This window comes from Magnolia sinica, chromosome 14 (assembly GCF_029962835.1).
Source record: "Magnolia sinica isolate HGM2019 chromosome 14, MsV1, whole genome shotgun sequence".
NCBI lineage: Eukaryota > Viridiplantae > Streptophyta > Magnoliopsida > Magnoliales > Magnoliaceae > Magnolia > Magnolia sinica.
The window spans coordinates 77,694,573-77,714,770 of NC_080586.1; the positions used below are offsets into that span (position 1 = coordinate 77,694,573).

The 20,198-nt window shown below is 38.4% G+C and overlaps 1 non-coding gene across 1 annotated transcript; it reads right to left on the reverse strand.

Annotated features, from left to right (window-relative positions):
* Window positions 1-19,555: 19,555 nt before the first annotated feature.
* On the reverse strand, window positions 19,556-19,662 carry LOC131226549 (small nucleolar RNA R71). The gene has a single exon (XR_009161923.1). It is a non-coding gene; the product is annotated as a small nucleolar RNA R71 (small nucleolar RNA).
* Window positions 19,663-20,198: the final 536 nt, after the last annotated feature.

The following is a 20,198-nucleotide window of genomic DNA, read 5'->3' on the forward strand; positions in this document are numbered from 1 at the left end:
AATATTAGTCTTATATGTTGATAACATTCTATTAGCTAATTGTGATATTGGATTGTTATGCAATACTAAGAAATTTTTGTCTCAAAGTCTTGAGATGAATGATCTCAGTGATGCCTCCTTTATCGTCAACATTGAGATACATCGTGGCTGGCCATACAGACTACTTAACCTATTACAGAAGGCGTATATTGATAGGACTCTTGAAAGGTTCAACATGTAGGATCGTGCTATTAGTTAAGCACCTATCCTAAATGATAATAAGTTTGACTAATTCTAATGCCTTAAAAATGACCTAGAAAAAACATAATGATAGATATTCCTGATGCATCAACAGGATAAAGCATCATATATGCACAAGTTAATTTATACGTGTTCAGATATTGTTTTTATAGTTGATAATTCAAAAAATGGATCATTGGATAATTGTAATGAAATTATTATTATGTTAGTTATAACGAATAAAGGACTTCGTACTCACATATTGAATATCTGATCACTTGGATCTAGCTGGATATACAAATGTAGATTTCGTTAATTGTCTCAACAACAAGAAGTCCACATTCGACTATATATTCATGATTATTGGTGGAGTTATGTCATGGAGGAGTTGAAATAGATGATTATAGCCCCCATCTACTAGGGAAGCTGAGTATGTAGTTGTTCACAACCCCATGTGTAGGGTCGCGATGTAGTAATAATCTCGGTGAGACTGAGGTCGAATCCACAGGGACTAAACTCGTACGTTTTTGAAAGTAATTAGGATTAGAAGAAAAAGAAGATCTAAATCTAAATTCTGGAATAATTTGAGGAATTGTGATATTGTAGATTGAAACTTGTAAATTTAAAAGTGGGAACTAGGGTGCCAAGGATCCACTTGTAGCTATTGGGGTACTACCTTACTTGATTCAAGAGATCCAATTGGAGTTAAAGTCTTATCTTATCCAATTGGAAAGAGAGATGATCAAATCTCTGAACTTTTCATTGATCTAGCCTCAATGAAAGAGGATTATAAAGATTTGGAAGGGATTCCATCACTAAACCATGCTCAGGAGACGATGCAAACAACGGGATTTACTAATCTCATAATCTTAAATAAGAAAAGAAGATACTCAAAGCTTTCGTTGTGTTTACTGTAATTTGAGCCACAATAAACCATTGAAAACTGAAAATATTCCTTAAAATCAAGTAGAAACCAATGAAGTTCAACATAAATATGAATCAAAGTAAACATCCCAATCATGCTACAAGCTTCACCTCTTAGCCAACCATAGACATGATTGAACTAAGAACTCTTAAATAAAACATAAAAACAACCAAGAAAAAAGAAGAAAAACTCTTGGTGGTGGCTCTTTAGCCTTTTGCTTCACTCATTAAACCCTATATGATACTTAGGAATGTCCTAGGGACTCCTATTTATACTTGTGAAGCTCCACCTTATGCATTGACTTGGAATTTCTGCAATCCGATCGCGAAAGCACCTCAATTTACGTACTCGCATTACGCATCGGTTAGACCGAAGTCAAATCCGAAGTCGAGTCCGAATTTGGAAAGGATTTTGTTTCAGCAGTTGCTCGATTTCAGTCAGACCGAATCTGTCTATTTTCTTCTACAGTTTTATGATCTTTTAAATCCTTTTTTCATCTTTTGTACTTGGTTTCCTTGGATCTTTGACATGTGATTTCTTCACTCTTGATCTCCTAAAATCCTCATTTACTTAAGTGATTCTTGAGTATCAAACTCATGCTTTTAACATTCTTTTCAATCCAAACTCTTAAATTCACCTTGCAATACAAAAATGTATAAAATATACCATTAAGCAGTATCGTGTTCATAAAACTAAGATATAAATAAGGAAGAATATGCAATATTTGACACTCAACAGTAGCTTATCATGTGGCTGCGAATTAAACAATTTGGCTTTAAAGTTTTTCCTATAGTTTGTGGTTTGTTGAGACGATCCCGACATCGCTAAGATATATATTTTTATGATAACTTAATTGCAATCAACTTCTTCAATAATAATAAACATTCATTGAAGTCAAAGAATATTGACATTAAGTACCTTTTCGTGAATATGATGGCTAATTGTCTATAAAAGTTACTGACACATAGTAGATGATAGCAGTTCTATTTACTAAAAGCCTTACTATCACGTTATTTAAAGGGCATGTGACATATGTGAAAGTTGTAAATCTTAATGATGTATTTGATTAGTGAGAATTTTGATTATATCTGTACAACCATTTAGATGTCTCTTTTATATTTTGATAATTTTGTTATTCGAATTATTTATACTTATCTTTTAATGTGAGCATTTATTTATGAGTAAGTAGAAACTAGTCTGTCTCAACATAGGCATATAAAACTCTTAATAAAGCTGTTAAAACCATAAAGAAGATAAGTGATGCAGGGATGAACGTGATGAGGTCGATCACCGTCTTCCTCAGGGGGATAACTACTTCAAATCCATGAAGCTTCTCTGGACTCCTCAAATAGACTTCTCGAATCCACGAGGAAAAATAGAAACTAGAAATAATCCTAGAAGGTAGAAATAAATTTGTTGAATATTGATAACTGAAATAAATGAGTCTACAACCATTTAAATAGAGATATCAAGACTTGGAATAAGTTTAGGAATTAAATTATAACTAAAATTTTCTAAAATTCGTAACTTACTATTTAATGTCCTATGTGGCTTAAGCACATTATTCTCCTAACTTCTCTAAACATTTTTCATGTTGGACACAACTCCTAAAGCCCAATGGATGAAGAGTTATAATCAAACTAAAACTTATTAAATATAGTAAAAACGGAGATAAATATTAAATTCGAACATCGATCTGATGGAATCTTGCAAATTCGGCATGGGTAACCCCGATATATCAGGTTGGTTGGCTAAAGTAGCTCGTCTTACTCCAAAATCATATAAGGTACATCGAGTAACTCATTCCAGTTTGCGAGATATGGTTGTTTTAAGGTTTTAACAGTCTTGATGACTTCTGCCTCCTATCGGGCCTTCTCTGATCCATCTTGGAGATGAAATTGTCTGTGATTCACTCTACATCAATAAGCTTGTTTGATTGCATTAGATGTGTAATATTTATTTCACACTTACATATCTATGATTTATATCATTAAGGTTGTTGTGTTGTGACGACGATTTGTCTCACTTTGATAAAACTAAATGTTTTAATGATAACCATGATCCAATATAAGTGGTCTTAATGGATCATATCTAAGGTGAGTTGCTCATATCCAATGGTTAAATCTTATGGGTATCTATTTAGAAAGTTTCTTTAAATGATTAATGTGACTCAAGTAGGAAAATATAAAACTTCTATTAGGTGAGCCTCACATAAACATCAGTTTAGATATGACCATTAGATTATTATGATTGAGCATACTGATGGGCTCTACTATGATTATAATATTTACAAATAAGTCTAGCGTAGTATACTTAAACTGTGTTTCCTATCCACTCATTTTCAGATATACATTCTCTATGTGCATCTTCTTCAATGATGTGTCTTTTCTCAATTGGCCCATCTTTCTAACTGGACCTATTTTGTCACACGAGGCCTTTCTACCTCACATGTTATACCGTATTGGGCCTTTTGGGCGAACCTATTGCTGCACCGAGCCTTTTTAATTGGACCTATGTTTTGTTATTGGACTAGGTTGATTGATCGAACCTGCTTCTTTGTCGGGCCTTTTAACAAATGGTGCAAGTGCCTGTAAGTGATCAATTCTCAAATTTAAGATGATCCATTCATGAGTAGGCCAAACTTGTATGTTAGGTCAAATCATAGCTATTCATAAACTTGTATATTAAGACTACAATAAGTTTAATTTAACTCATTTTAATAAGCTTGGACTTTGTAGGACTTGAATTTGTTAGGTGAACTTGGGTTCGAATCAACCTGAACATGATTGACCAACCTTATTTGGATCCAGGTTTGGTTTATGTTGAGTAAATCCAATTGCATTAGGGCAAGTTGAGAATAATCATATGTATCTGGGTTGCATTGGGTCTTAAGTTGGGTACTCTTGTTGGAATTCAGGTCTGGTCAAGTTGGGTTGCGGTTTATGTTCTATTGAGGTCAGGTTAAGTTTAAGTTAACCTTCAACCGGACCCAACATGCTTGAGTTGCACCCTTGGGTTCAATACCATGAGTCACCTTTGGCTTGGGCAAGTCTTGGCTTGACTTGAGACCAAATGAGTCAATCAAAATTGCTCGGTCATTTAAAACTATGAATAGGCCTGATTTTTAAGCCATGTGATTTCATTGCTGATTAGAAGCTTTTTGTGATATCCTGAATTCTTGCTACTTTAAATTTTCAAAAACCCTTGAAAACTTTCGATATGACTAGTCTACGTTGTCACTTATTGGCCCTTGACGCTTGAAGTAAGCTTATACACGGGTGGTACTAGTAAAGAACCGCACAATCCAATGAATCAACCGTAGGAATTGCTATATAGTAATTGTTCCCATTTCTCTCATCTATGCTCCTTTATGTCTCTTGCTCGTGTTATTAAGAGCATGATTATGATCCCAGTACCAGATTTGTAGAATGCCTTCATTTATTGGGCTTGTTTTGCTAGTTAAAAGTATTTTCACATTCATTTGTTGGCGCAAGTGAAGATAGCGCTAAAGTGTTTCAACTTAAATACCATATATTACGTTCTAAGCCTTTGTTAAATGTCTTGGGAGACTACACGATTGGTTCTTTGGTATGGTAAGAATCATGTGAATTTGCATATTACACGACATGTATGGTATATGATAACTATTCAAAGTGATAGAAAGAAATTGAGTAAGAAATACTAGTTATACATGCAAGGTGTGTGATTTGATGGATGAATATAAAACATTGTGTTGTTATGGATATGGGTGTCTCTGACCCTTACCATGCTTGGTTTATGTATTTACCATTATATGCCATCTCTTCGTATGCATTCTTTTATTTTTGCACTAGTATTTGCGATTGCTGGGAAGGCCTCTTGATCTAACTTGCAAATATGGTGTCATTGGCCAGGGAACTTCAATTGTAAGTAAATGCACTTATATATATATATATATATATATATATATATATATATATATATATATATATATATATAAATTTTTCATTTTGAATGCTTGGGTTTGAACTTCAAAGCCAATGCTCTTTGCTAGTAGCCTCATTATGTCAATTGTGTTTTACAATGTTTACTTTTGAGGTTTGTAGAAATTTCTCACCATCACTTATGAAGACTTGTCATTCATATCTTTGTATTCAATAGTTTCTATGTATTTGTTACTATGAATAATTAGACTTCATTAAAGAAGAGGAATCACTTTAGAGAGTATAACCCACAACCAATAAAGGGCAATATGCCCCTTCTTGACAAGCAAAAAGTTTATGCCATCTAAATGTTATTTACCAAGCATGTTGTCTTTATAGTTGATAAAGATAACTCCAAATAAAATATTTCTAGTTCTTTCCACAAAAGCCAAAGTATGTAAAAAAGTAGCAACATGTTTTTCAAAACATCCTTTAGGCAAGATAAGTTTTTTGAAATTAGCATAAGGCAAGAGTAAAGAACTATGACTTCTACTTATGCAAATGAAATACATCAACTAGACTGGAGAAAGTGGTTATGGTTACATGATTTGATCATTTCCCTCAAATTGGGACCCGAGGTTTGCAAAGCCCATGTGTGTCTTACTGTTAGGATATTTAAACAGGTACCCTAAAAGATACCTAAACTTGAATGGATTTGATTTTGGGTATTCAAAACTAGGCTTGAACTCGGAAAGAACCCATCTGGGTTAGCTAGGCCTAGGTACGGGGGTACTAGGAAACACGAACTCAACCCGTTAACAACTATTTCACAAATTTATCTAAGAGTTATGTGAAACCCACTCATGCATAAGGCATGATGTCTATAAGGCATTAGATGTGCAGACTAGTCGAATATGTAAGTTGTCATCAAATAGATAAGTTGATAAGTTACCGAAACATAGTAGCCACCTATATAGACCCAATAAGAAAACTAAAAAAAATACAAAATGTATATAATAAAAAATAACATAACAAAATCGTAACCGAAACATAGTAGCCACCTATATATGCATACCTGTAGATGTTGTCATTTATAAAGAGTGCTGAAATTGAAAGCAATCTATGAAATTATGAAAGAAGTAAAGTGAAAGTCATAGGAAGCAAAAGGTGGTATATGCAGAACATATATTTAATCATTTGTGTTTTGGCCAATCCATAAAAACATAGTAGTTTATAATATATAACCTAATGAGACTTCTAAATTCATAACCATATAAAAGTTTAAATCCATAAGTGAATATCATATAAGACATACATATTAGCGGGCAAACTGGAAATGGAGCGGGGAAACCTAGAAATTGAGCGGGGCAAATCGGAAATTGAGCGGGGTAAACTTAAAATTGAGCGAGGCAAACTAAAATTTGAGCGAAGCAACTTAGAAATTAAGCGAGAGAAATATGAAATTCAGTGAGGCTAACTTGAAATTCAGCAATGCTAACATGAAATTCAGTGAGGGTAACATGAATTTCAATGAACTTAAAATGAAATTGAACTAGCCTAACACATAATTGAACAAGCTTCACATGAAATTCAACGAGTACTTTGGTGAAGTTGACTGAGCAATTAATGAAAATGACAAAGTGGTTCATAGATTTTCCGTTACATCACATGAATCTGTGGAAGTTCCCGGTCATATCTTTATCATTTGTATGTTAAATTCATGAATCACTTGGAGAATTCAACCAATCATGAACTGGGAATGTCGGCGATAACTCGAGCATATTGCTAAGAAGTAGGTCAAATAGACCAAGAACTTTTGAAATTGAAAATCAGTTTGATCAGTGTGCTTTTATCGTACTAAGTTAAGTGATTTGGGCCCACCTTGAATGTATGTGGACTATCCAAGAGTTATATTAGTTTGATAGTCATATATGTATATTCATTATATAATTATGTAATATGATAGTTTAAATGGTATGTGAATTAGTATATTTATCGACCGTGAATGCAATCGCGGTATTCCCTTCCCCTTTCGGGAGGAAAATTAGCTACTGTTAAAGGATAACCATCACTATGAGTAGGGCATTAACCCTCTCCAACTATGCAGATGATGCGGGTGACGTACAAATTGAAGATCTAGAGGATCATCACCTAATGGAAGATTATGCTGAATGAATAAGAAAATAGTTTAGGATCTAGTTTATTTATATTTTCGCTGTAAACTCAATAATCTAATGAGCTCCCATTGTAAGAGCATTAAAAGTTTTGAATTTATATTTTACTTTCATGAAACAATGGAACTAGTTAATTTTCCTTCTCATGATTACCCGACTTTATGAATGAGGAATGCCCGTCGGTTATAAATTTAACATTTTAATCAAAGGGTGCAAGAGAATTAACATCTGGGATCTTCGTGCCAAGCATTAGACTCGTGTCACAGAAATTTCAAGATGTTACATTGTGTGATCAGGGTGGTCGACTCTGCTTTGACCAACACTGAACAAACCAATGGCTTCTTGGCCACTACCTCAACAATTACGATTTTATAGTTAGGGTCATTATAATATGATCTTAATAATGAATGGACTCGCCTCGCCCCTTCTTGTATGAGCTCTTCATAGCGAGAAATTTTTTTTGTTAAATCATATAGATCCGTAAACTTTGTGCCAATGAATTTTTTTATGGAGTTTGTACTCGAAATCGTCTTGTGCAAGCTGCAAAAATTCAGCCTCAGTCATAACCACTTTGCAGTGGCTCTTCGCCTGCTTGAACCTCATAGTATAACTTTCACACGGTTCTCCAGGCAATTGTCAGAACTGCGTGAGGTCGGTCATAGTTATTACTCTGTTTCTATTAAATAACTAATCATGAAACTTCTCTTGTATCTCTTACCAAGTATGTATTGAATCTGGTAGTAAGTTTGAATATCAAGTAAATGTTGTAGCAGTCAAAAGAGTGACCGAATAGTTGCAATTTGTTATAATCATTGTTGGCTAATTCACCACACTGCATGGTGAATCGACGGACATGTTCGATGGTGGACTGATCGTATTCGCTAGAGAATAGAGCAAAATTCGGTCGATAATTCTTCGACGATGGATGTTGTTGGTCTACCCACTCAGGGTATAACTTGTGATATATAAGAATAGTATTGAGGCCCAATACTTGGCTGGCAATCTCCTTAATGATCTGTATTATCTGTTCCCGATCGACTCGTTGAGGTTCTCTAACTGGTGGTTGGACGGAACCGAATCGCTTGAGATTATCATGAAACTTGAAGCCTTGCTGCAGATTGAATCTGACTGATGACCCTTGGTTTTTATTGTCAGGTGTAAAATCTTTAATACCTCGTTCATGTCACCTGACTTCGATAGGAGGTGGCACATTCCTGATCTCCGAGATGAGAGTCAGTGGTGGATTACGTTGTCATGGTGGCATAGGTGGTGCTGGAATCGCACTGCCGACTGAGCCACCATTATATTGGGGCAATGATTGTGTCCATTCTATTATTACGACCAGTAACTGTTGCATAGCCTCAGTTTGACTAGCCATGAAGCGATTGGTGTCTTCTGCTTGGATACAGAATTGGTTAGCATGGGGCCTCCCATATTCTTCCACCATTAGGAGGCTCATTTGGACACCCAAAGCACCATAGATACATCATCTAAGAGCACGAATCGAGACGTAGAGGGTCCAGCCTAATTTTTGGTCGAGTTCATGCTCAAATTAGATACCTCAGGGGGAACTTGAACCTTCACATCATCACTAGGAGGTAGTGCGATCGGTGTTGTGGGTTCAGTACCAGAAGCATGAGTCATTCTTCTCATTTTTGGCACAATTCAAACGGATGGTTAACAAAATAGCGTCCCAATGGGCGTGCCAACAAAAATATTCACCTCTTTTTCGATCTCTTCCAGCATAGATGGGGTGCGGGCGTGCTAGAATTGGGATTGCGGTTTTAATTCAAACCGAACAACAATAACCCTGAGCGCCAAAGTAGGCAGCCACAGAGTATGACCGGATTCTAAGGAGATAGGTCGCCTATTTAGCCACTCGCTCAATGTGTAAATTGATCAGGTAATAGTTAGAGGGTGGGGTTCATCCTATGATGATGGGTTACCCATTCGCCTTCTCTACGAAAGGAATTTTCAATACAAATAGAATGAGATAGAAAAAAAACCCTTATAATCGACTGCTATTAGTTGTTGAAAGATACTCCTCTAGTGGTCGAGTGAAGTTCAGCGTGCAAGCGTAAACTCCAATTACAACTAAAGTTACCAGCTACAGGATTAGTGCTACGAATTACACTATGGAATGTAAATGGCAAATTCAGAAAGTAAATAGTTATGCTAAAAAGAGTAATTTATTGAACAGAGAAAGTAAATAGTTATACTAAGGAATGTAAATCTGACAAGGTAATTGAAAGGTAGATTTTGGTTTGATTGGTTTTGTATAAGATGAATTTTTCTCCTTACTTTGCTTTATTATTTATAGCTTCAATTTAGACATTTTTGGTTCTTTTCATGTTCAGATAGTTATTGTAACCGTTTCTCCATTACTAACTTCTGGTTGCTTCTCACATTCTTATTCCATTTGGTCTCTCTTTCAGCCACATGTCCAACAGTCATGAGAACCTGATCGTTGGCCACCTGTAACTTGACCATCCAAATTCGACTGCACTTTCCTTAACTGCTTTAATGCAGTTGATACGTTATGGCTTTGTTTCTGAAATGTGACCGTAAATATCGGTAGAAAATCCTGTAACTATAGCATGTGCATTCGTATAGATTGAAAGTATACGGCTCTGATTGGCCAAAAACATAACTCAGCTGAATAGGGTACAAATAGGTGGGGCCCACCACGACGGTTGTCAAGAATTGACCATGTTCATCGGTTCTTTCATACACTTTTATGACATGGGCTAAAAAAAATAAGGCAAATCCAAAACTCAGGAAAAAAAAAAGAGCAGTTAAAACCTCCCTAGTTTACTTTGATATTTACATGCCAACCATACAAGGTCATTCCTATTCAGATGAATTAAAAATGCAAAAATATTACCCTGATTGTAGACTTTTATGACTTACGAATGTTTCAACAGCAGTGGATGTTCAATCCTCACTGTTTCCGATCATACGGCCTACTTGAATTTTGAATCTGCCTCATTCTTTTTTGTCTCATGTTGTAATATGATCCTGCGAAACGGAGGGATAATTTCTCTTAAAAATCACCATACAGTGGGCCCCACCTAACTTCCTACCGCCGGCAATCCGCATTAAAAGATTCCCCAACTTTTATAATTCAAATGGCACGTATATGATAGAAGCCCTGGGGTTTCTTTTTAGCCTCTCGCCTGCTCGAAGGTGTTGTTTTCTCGAGTTGTAGTGATGCTGGAGATGAAAATTAAATATGATATGCGAGATTTCAGGCTTATGATCACGTTAGTTCAGAAACAATTACACAAATTCCATATCCCACATAAAAGTCCAAACATTCAATTAAGGGGAATCTATGTGGGTCCAGGCCTACATATGACAGGTCTGAATCAATAAAAATTATGAACCAAACGATACTTAAAGAAAAGAAATAATCATCCACGCATGCATAGTAATCAGTCACTAATCCAAGGGATTTAGAAATTTCAATTTGGGGAACCCTAGGGTAAGAAAATTGACAAATAACTTAGGGAAAACGTAATCTAGGGCTAGGATTCATGAAAAACAGATATGAGAGGATAAAAGAGGATAAAAACCTGAGCCAAAAGACGATCCTGCGTGTGGACAGCAATAATGGCCTAAACGGATGTGCGTGTGATCCCGACCGCACATGTGTGGGGCCCACTATTCAGAAAAAGGATACCTTGGCCCTGGTCGGCCAGGGATGGTCTCTAAAACTCCCAAATCGTAGCTCGATCCGATGTACGGTTTGTGCGTGGTGCTCCGTCGAAGTTTCAGCTCGCCTGCGGGCCGAAATCTGAAAACCTGCTGTAATGAAGAAATCTGATGCAACAAAAGGATGAATTCGAAGTACGGATGGTGAGGGAAGATAGAAAAAAAGATAATGAAGAATGAAGGTGAATCGGGATTGATGTGGCTTCGCACCACGGTAGTTAGCCCTTCGAAAAGGGAGGGCTTCGCACCCACTTTTGAATTCTTCCACAACTCACGAAGAGAGCAAAAAAATAAAGCAGAATTTTTGTTATTAACTTTAATGAATCAAAAGAACTACAAGGGGTCCCTATTTATAGGAAAAATCCTATACCCTAAAACTCGCACCATGTGCGTATCCTATTACTTGGCAATGAAGTAAACTAAAATAAAAATCAAACAGAGAAATCTAAAGCGTTCACAATGTTCTAAATAATAACAATAAGTAAAACCTACAATATGAAATCCATCCGACGAGTGGGCCACGATCATGAGATCTCATGATGGGCTTTTCTTGATTATCGGCTCAATCTTTTGAACCAAACTTCGTCTTCTAGGTAGGAGGCTCTCCTTGGACGTCGTCATCGAGACAAATCGATGGTTGGGCTCTCCTACTCCGTGCGTACGTGCGTAGGTGAGGTGGCGTGCGTGCGCGTATGCGCGAGATGTCCCCATTAATTCTCCTCGGCTGCGAAGATTTTTCCACTGGCGAAATAAAACTCCTGAACCACTCCAGGACATCAAGATCAAGTCTCTGAAGCTCCTTCGCAGTGAGCCACGTGCTGTCTGAAGCTGGGCGTGACTTCCACTTGACCAGGTACTTTTGAAACTTGCTGTCCGACGTTAAAACTATCTGATGGTCCAGGATATCCTCTATTTCCTCTCTGGGTGTGTGAAGGTTAGGTATAGGAGGGAGTGACTGAGAAGAAATGTTAGGAAGAATAGGTATGGAGGTAGAGGCTGAGAAAATGGGTTGGGACGGGTAGGTATGGGAGGTAGAGGCTGTGAAAATGGGTCGAGAAGGGTAGGTATGAGATGTAGAAGCTGGAAAGATGGGTCAGGACAGGTAGGTATGGGAGGCAGAAGCTGGAAAAATGGATCAGGACGGATATATATGGGAGGTAGAGGTTGGAAAAATGGGTCGGGAGGGGTAGATATGGGACGTAGTAATTGGGAAGATGGGTTGGGACGGATAGGTATGGGAGATAGAGACTGGAAAAATGGGTCGGGAGGGGGCCATGGATCAATGGAAAGGTCTGATGAATCAGGATGGTTAGGCGAAAGGCTAGACAATGCATCAATGACCCCTTGAAATGCAACTAAATCCTCCACATTGAATGTGGAACTAATTCCCATGGAGGGTGGAAGATTTGCTACATACGCATTGAGACCATTTCGTTTTATAATTTTGACGGGTCCAATACTACGCGCGTGTAACTTACGAACGGCCCCCGGAGGATACCGCTCGGGCCTGATGCGGACCATCATAGAGTCCCTTACATTGAATTCTTTGAAACATTTATGCTGGTCTGCAGAAAATTTATAATGTTCATTACTAGTAGTGATCTTCTGCCTGATTTCTTGATGCCATGAATGAATGTGATGCACAAAAGACTCTACAGGCTCTGACGGCCTATGGGACAATGACATAAGGACAAGATCAATAGGTTTCTTAGGTTTATAAACAGTAACGACTTCATAAGGACTGAGACATGTGGACCTATTGACGAACTATAAATGCAAACTCGGCTGTAGGTATTACGATGTCGCATGTTCTGGTGTGCTCTATATCCTTCCTAGGGCGAGACTTATCCGGTAGATCACCAGGAAAGACATCACGAAACTCATCTACTATTGGAATGACCTTAGTGGGTAACTCTATACTAGCCTTTGGGGCACTCTTCTAGCTACAAGGCCGTATGTGTTGTGCCACTCAAAATAGTGATCTTGATACCCCTGTTGGGGTGGGTGCATGGGTGCATGCTCATGACTGATATCCTCCTGGCCACCTGCCTGAGATTGGACATCTACCCTAATGCTAGGATTTGTCCTGGCTGAGGCCTTTAGTTGGGTAATGCGCGCATCAAATTGATCAAAGCGTTGGTCTATATATTGTTCATAGCACTTACCTAAATACTCGATTTGCTGGGATAACTTGTTCATTGACTCTAGCAGTTGCTCCATGTTTAGTGTAGGGTGCAAGCCAAAACCATGACCCGTACGTGTGGGCATACACTGGCTAACTCAACCTAAGGACTTTTTTTGACGATTATATGGGTCTAAAAACTAAATGACCCTACGCGACTCTATATGAAGGAGACTACACACCAGTACGAAAATTCAGCTATATATATCAGGGACTACGATTTTCTAGCAGCTATATATGATGGACTGGATGCATGAATGACTCAAACAAACTAAATCCTAAATATGTGGTGAATTCCCCTACAAGAACCCTAAGCTTTGATACCAAATTTGATGCAGGACATGAAAATTAAAAATGATATGCGAGATTTCAGGCTTAAGATCACGTTAGTTCAGAAACAATTACACAAATTCCATATCCCACATGAAAGTCTAAACATTTAATCAAGGGGAATCTATACAGGTCCGGGCCTACACATGATAGGGCTGGATCAATAAAAAATTATGAACTAAACGATATTCAAAGATAAGAAATAATCATCCACGCATGCATAGTAATCAGTCCCTAATCCAAGGGATTTAAAAATTTCAATTCGGGGAACCCTAAGGTAAGAAAATTGGCAAATAACTTAGGAAAAAGGTAATCTAGGGCTAGGATTCACGAAAAACAGATATGGGAGGATAAAAGAGGATAAAAACCTGAGCCAAAAGATGATCCCACATGTGGACAGCAATAATGGCCCAGACGGACGTGCGTGTGATCCCGACTGCACGTGTGTGGGGCCCACTATTCAGAAAAAGGCCACCTCGACCCTGGTCGGCCAGGGATGGTCTCAAAAACTTCCAAATCTCAGCTCGATCCGATGTACGGTTTGTGCGTGGTGCTCCGCCGAAATTTCAGCTCGCCTGCGGGCCGAAATCTGGAAACCTGCTGTAATGAAGAAATTTGATGCAACAAAAGGACGAATTCGAAGTACTGATGGTCGGGGAAGATGAAAAAAAAGATGATGGAGGATGTGGTTGAATCGGGATCGATGTGGTTTCGCATCACGGTAGTTAGCCCTTCGAAAAGGGAGGGCTTCGCACCCACTTTTGAATTCTTCCACAACTCACGAAGAGAGCAGAAAAAAAGTAGGAATTTTTTTTATTAATTTCAATAAATAAAAAGAACTACAAGGGGTGCCTATTTATAGGAAAAATCCTATACCCAAAAACTCGCACCATGTGCGCAACCTATTACTTGGCGATGAAGTAAACTAAAATAAAAACCAAACAGAGAAATCTAAAGTGTTCACAATGTTTTAAATAATAACAATAAGCAAAACGTAAAATATAAAATCAATCCGACGAGTGGGCCACGATAATGAGATCCCATGATAGGCTTTTCTTGATTATCGGGCCCAATCTTTTGAATCAAACTTCGTCTTTTAGGTAGGAGGCCCTCCCGGGACGTCGTCATTGAGACAAATCGATGGTGGGGCCCTCCTACTCCGTTCATACGTGCGTAGGTGAAACCGCGTGTGTGCACGTATGCACGAGATGTCCCCATCATGTGGTCTTGTCTGGTTTATCGAAAGTTCCTTTCTTAAAATAATAAATAAATAATGGAAGATAGATCCCAAGGAGGCGGACCACATGTGAAATCATAGCCCACACACTTACGATCCAATCTCTATCTTCATCAGGTACGCCCCATCAATCAAAAGCTGTGGCCCAAAATATCAGGCCCGTCCACTTTCCAGTTGGGCAATATCTTGTTTAAAGAATGACGGCTGAAGAGGGTTTGGTCAAGTTCTTCTTGCAGCATATGTTATTATTTGACGTGCTTGATTTGGGCAAGAAAATCTACACGGTAGATCTCACATGATGGACGGCTGGATCTCCAATCATGTACCACGGTTGTGCATGTAGTGGCTACATTCAAATGGAACGGTTGCAAGACTAGTGGCCAGGATTTTCAAACCTGGATCTGCAATCATTGTAGGCGCTGCCTTTTATCCAGCGTCTTTTATGAAGAGTCCAAAACTTAGCTTCCTAACCTGAACCTTGCATGTACGGACAGGGCATTTCAGGACAGAAATATAGCTTCTTTTTTACGTAGCATTGCATGTACGGACATAAGTATTTCTCAAATGCTCTGTCCATACGTACAAGGTCTAAGTCGAGAAGGTAAGTTTTGCACTGTTCACAAAAGATGCTGGATAAAAGGTGAGTTTACAGTGATAATCTTCTCTTACCATGATAGAAGACGTCAACGCGCTGGACAAATGTTTATATATTCACCTCGGACTTCACGTCTGTCTCGTGAGATGTGAACTGTTTACCAAATCCTACGTCTGGACAAGATGTGAGATGTGTGTGCGGAAATGCTACATTAGGTCGACCTCATGAGAATTTTTCATGTAATCAAGCTGTGTTGGCCCCACCGTGATGTGTGTTGAACATCTACCCCGTTAATTAGATGCACCATTCCATGGTGTGGGTGATAGACTTAAAAATCAATCAATTCATGACTCATGTGGATCACACTCAATATAATAGTTGAGAGGGGTTATTCTCCCATTAAAACATTCATTATCATTTATTGGGTCCATCAAGAAGTGGTTCACAAATCTGTCCCATCTATTGTGTGTATCCCACTTGGATGAGGGGTCATATCAAGTTTAAACAGCATCCAAAACTCAGGAAGACTCAGGAAGACTTCACGAAGTACTTTTATATCTTGTAGGCATGTCTTCACATGGTTCTAGATGGTATGGGCCACCTGAGTTCGGCATGCAGTTAATTTTTGGGATATCCAATGACCTAAAGGTGACCCATCAAATGCACCATGTTGATGTTCAACCCACATCACCGTGGGGCCCACATGGTTCAACCTCATGGGAAGTTCCCATGAGGTCCTATTGATGAGGGTCGAATATTACATATCAGACCCCAATTATTACCTAATTTTACGTACATGATAATGTTTAACGGAGTATTTTAATTATATTTTTGTTGCAGGATGAAATCAGGAGCGTTGATGGAAAAAGAGTACTACAAGCATGAATTTGACACTCCGAAGTCACCAGAGCAAGGGACGCACTCAAGGAAACCAATACTGAAGAATTCATATGCCAGGGATCTTAGGAAATCAAGCCGTTCAAGTTAAAAAGGCCCAAAAATGGTCCAAAATGCAAGATCACATGGTTTCCATCATCCGATTGACTCGAAACTTCATACATGGCCTGGAGGCCATAAATAAACCGTACATAGTAAATTTCAACCATTGGATATCTCGAGAAGTGGCCCAACGGCCAGATCAGCCCATTAATTTTCAGCTTGGGGTCCACCTGCAAGCTACATATGCCCCATCTTTGGTATCAACACTTTAAACCATATGGAGAACCATATGGATGGAGGAGATTTGGTGCATACATCATGATGGACCTCACATGTGCACTGCATGCACACAGTGCGAACGCACACCAGCAGTGCACCCATACATTCAAGGTTGGTCAGTAGGCGCTGACCGACGAAATACAAAAAAATGGAAATTTCCAATAACGCGATAGCGTTAAACGCCGTCCGGCGTCGGTTTCAATAGTGGGGCCCAATAATAATCATGTAACAAGATCTGAACCGTCCATTGTGCCTCTTAGGTAGGGAAGACCATCGCCTAGGTGGAATTTTGGCATCATTTCGTGCGATCACATGATCTCCACCATCAAAGGCAGAACGGACGGTAGAGCAGGAAATCAGGTGGACCGCATCAAAAGCTATCCAAAAGTAGTCATTCCCAACTGAAATTTCGAGTAGATTACAATGGACGGCATGGATTTATAATCAGAACTCGATCATGGGTCATCTGACACCACCGACTTCAAACGGAAAGTTCCGTTTTGCTTCTGTCGTGAAACAGGGACTTGCGGTCCCCTGTTGTGGGCTCCACACATTGTTCTAACGGACAATCCGAACTGTCCATCAGAATCCCTGGGCCCCTCTCATCCAAGCCTAGTTGACAGAGTTGAAAAAGAGAACGAGGATTGATTTTTCAACCGTTCAAAAGAAGAATGAACGGTAGGTTTAAAATCACGTGGGCCGCATCAGCAGACAGTGAAAACAGTTCATTCTCGGTCGAAATTCCGTCTTGCATCCAATGGACGGATTGGATTTATCAAAATAACATCGAAGTGGGTCCCACCAGCACCACAGCAGACGAAATCCGCATACCCTGCTTATGCGTGCCGGACGCTGTCCGATTTCTGCAGCGGTTTTGGCCCACCATACTTGATCAGATGAAAGATCTGATCCGTCCATCATGAAGATAACTCGGAAACGTCCTAAGGGACGATATTTATTTGGTAACTGAGCAAGGGAAGATGGGTGGTTTTTGCATCTGAAACTGGGCTGCGTAAAGAAGTTACGCACGCTGGTGCGTAAAGAACGTTCCACCGACTCTTTGTACACGTTCCAGCACGTCTCTCCACCGCCAACACTGCTATAAGAAAGAGGAAAGAAGGCTCGTTTAAGGGAGAAGGGAGAGGAAGAGATCCAGAGAAGAGAAAAGAGAAGAAAAGAGAAGAAAAGAGAAGAAGAGAGAGAGATGTTTTCTTTATATCAATTTTATTTTTCTTTCTTTTTATTTGAAGTCATGGATTGCTAATCTTCTAGCTAGGGCTGAGATGAAGCCCCTAATTTGAATGACTCTTGTAAGTGTTGATTTCATCTGAATTTGATTGGTTTGTTTCTTTCCCTACTGTGCTTAACTGAAATATCCGTACTCCTCCATTCTAAGAGCTCAACCAAAGTCTAGTTATGGACGTTGTTTAGATTACTATTCTAGGTGCTTGTGTCTGACCATGAACAGGTTCCTATAGAGGAAGAAACAGGAATCTACATCTCTTCATGCCTGACCATGGATGGAAAGATGTAATCCATATGCTTTAAGGAATTATACATTCTGTGTGCCCGACCAAGGACATAGAGTGCGCTTTATTTATTTTTGATATCAATCTGAATTAGGGTGAATCAACAGGTAGAACAAGGTTTATGATAATTAGGGGTGGATTCGAAAGTCCTAGTCTTCTCTTTGATTGAACTTTCCTCATTATTCTCGGTTATTTTTCCATTGATTTTTATTTAGTTTACTTAATTACTATCGCAAATATTTGTTGGATTAGTTAAGAAGAGTCTTTAATTTTGAATTGTGACGACCAGTCCTCATGGGAACGATCTCGTAATACATACCATATCTACATCTGATTCGTATACTTGCGAGTTTAAAATCATTTAAATCAAGTTGATTTAAATTAAACATCAAGTTTTTGGCGCCGTTGCCGGGGACTGTTTCGGTCCAATTGGATTTAGGATTCTCTCTTATCATAATTCATAGTCTTAGTTTTTTTTACTAACTTTAGGTTAAATTTTTTTTTTTAGAAACTAACCTATTCCTGTTTTGTAGGGACCTGACATAAACTACTAATTTGGTAATCTCTTTCCAAATTTTCTATTTTTTTCTAATTTCTATTTTTAGAATAAGGGTTTTATTCTTTAGAAATTTTCTATTTTCTAATTTTAGATTTTGATTCTTCTTTCAAGTAACTTTCTATTTTCTAGTTTTTAGAAATTTCTTTTTCCTTTTTAGAAACTAACTTAGCTTTTATTTCTAAGATTAGAAACTTTCTTTTTTAGAAATTAACCGTTGCTTAGGATTTTTTCTAGCATTATTTTAGGAAATTTAATTTATTTTTGTTTTCTTTTTGTTTATAGGAATTGAGGAAGGAAGCTGCTAAATAACATTGTCTTCAAAAGGAGGAGCTCTCAAATCTTCAGACATTCATCATCTCCTTTTCCGGATTCTTCTTTCCATTTCTCATTTACATAGATTTTTCTTGTTTTAGGAATTCATAACTTTTTCTTTTAGTCTTATTCATCTTAGGTTGCATCTTAGTTTAGTTTTCTTTCTTATATTGATAACATAGTTTATGCTAGGACGTAGATCTCTGAATATAGAACTAGCACCTTTTGATCCTGAAATAGAAAGAACCTTTCGTAGAAGATTTAGAAACATCCTATTTGAAATGGCGGAAGAGAATGGAACTAAAGCTCTTAGAGATTATTTAGCTCCTGTCCAATTCAATGCGCCTTCATGTATAGTGTTGCCTGCCACTACGGCAGCACACTTTGAACTGAAGCCTGGGGTCATACAATTGTTGCCCTCCTTTTATGGTTCAGATAAGGAGGATCCATATTATCATGTGAAAGAATTCTTAGACATTTGCTCCACCTTTAAGTTTCAAAACTTTTCAGACGATTCGATCCGTTTGCGTCTTTTTCCTTTTTCTTTGAAGGATAAGGCGAAAGCATGGTTGAATTCTCTAGGAGTTGGGTCTATCACTACATGGGATCAACTGTCTAAGAAGTTCTTAAACAAGTTCTTCCCGATTCACAAAACTAATGCTCTCCGTAGAGAAATTACGAATTTCACACAAAAAGAGGGTGAGCACTTTCATGAATGTTGGGAAAGATGGAAGGATTTACTTCTTAAATGTCCACACCATGGTTTTGAAAAGTGGCAACAGGTTCAATACTTCTATGATGGTCTGACACCCCAAAACCGTCGCATGGTTGATGCCACCAGTGGAGGGTCATTCATGACCAAAAGTGATGTCGAAGCTTGGAATTTCTTTGAAACCTTGTGTGAAAATTCCCAGCAATGGGACTACTCAAATAGAGGTGAAAGGAGTCCCCAACCACAGAAGAAAGGTGGTATATATGAGGTAGGAGTCACGCCAGATCTTTATGCCAAAATTGATAGCCTGACAAAGAAAGTGGATGCTTTAATGTTAAATAATGGACCTCCACAAACAACTCAAGTCGAGTCATGTGCCATATGTTCTAGTCCCGCCCATCCTACGCCGTCTTGTCCATCTAGTTCAACATTTCCAGAATTTCTCCCTGAACAAGTACATGCTATGAACACCTTTCGGAGACCTGGGAATGATCCTTACTCAGACACCTACAACCTAGGGTGGGCTAGACATCCAAATTTCTCTTGGGCAAAAGGACCACAACAAGGAGGACCATCTGGAAATCCTCCTA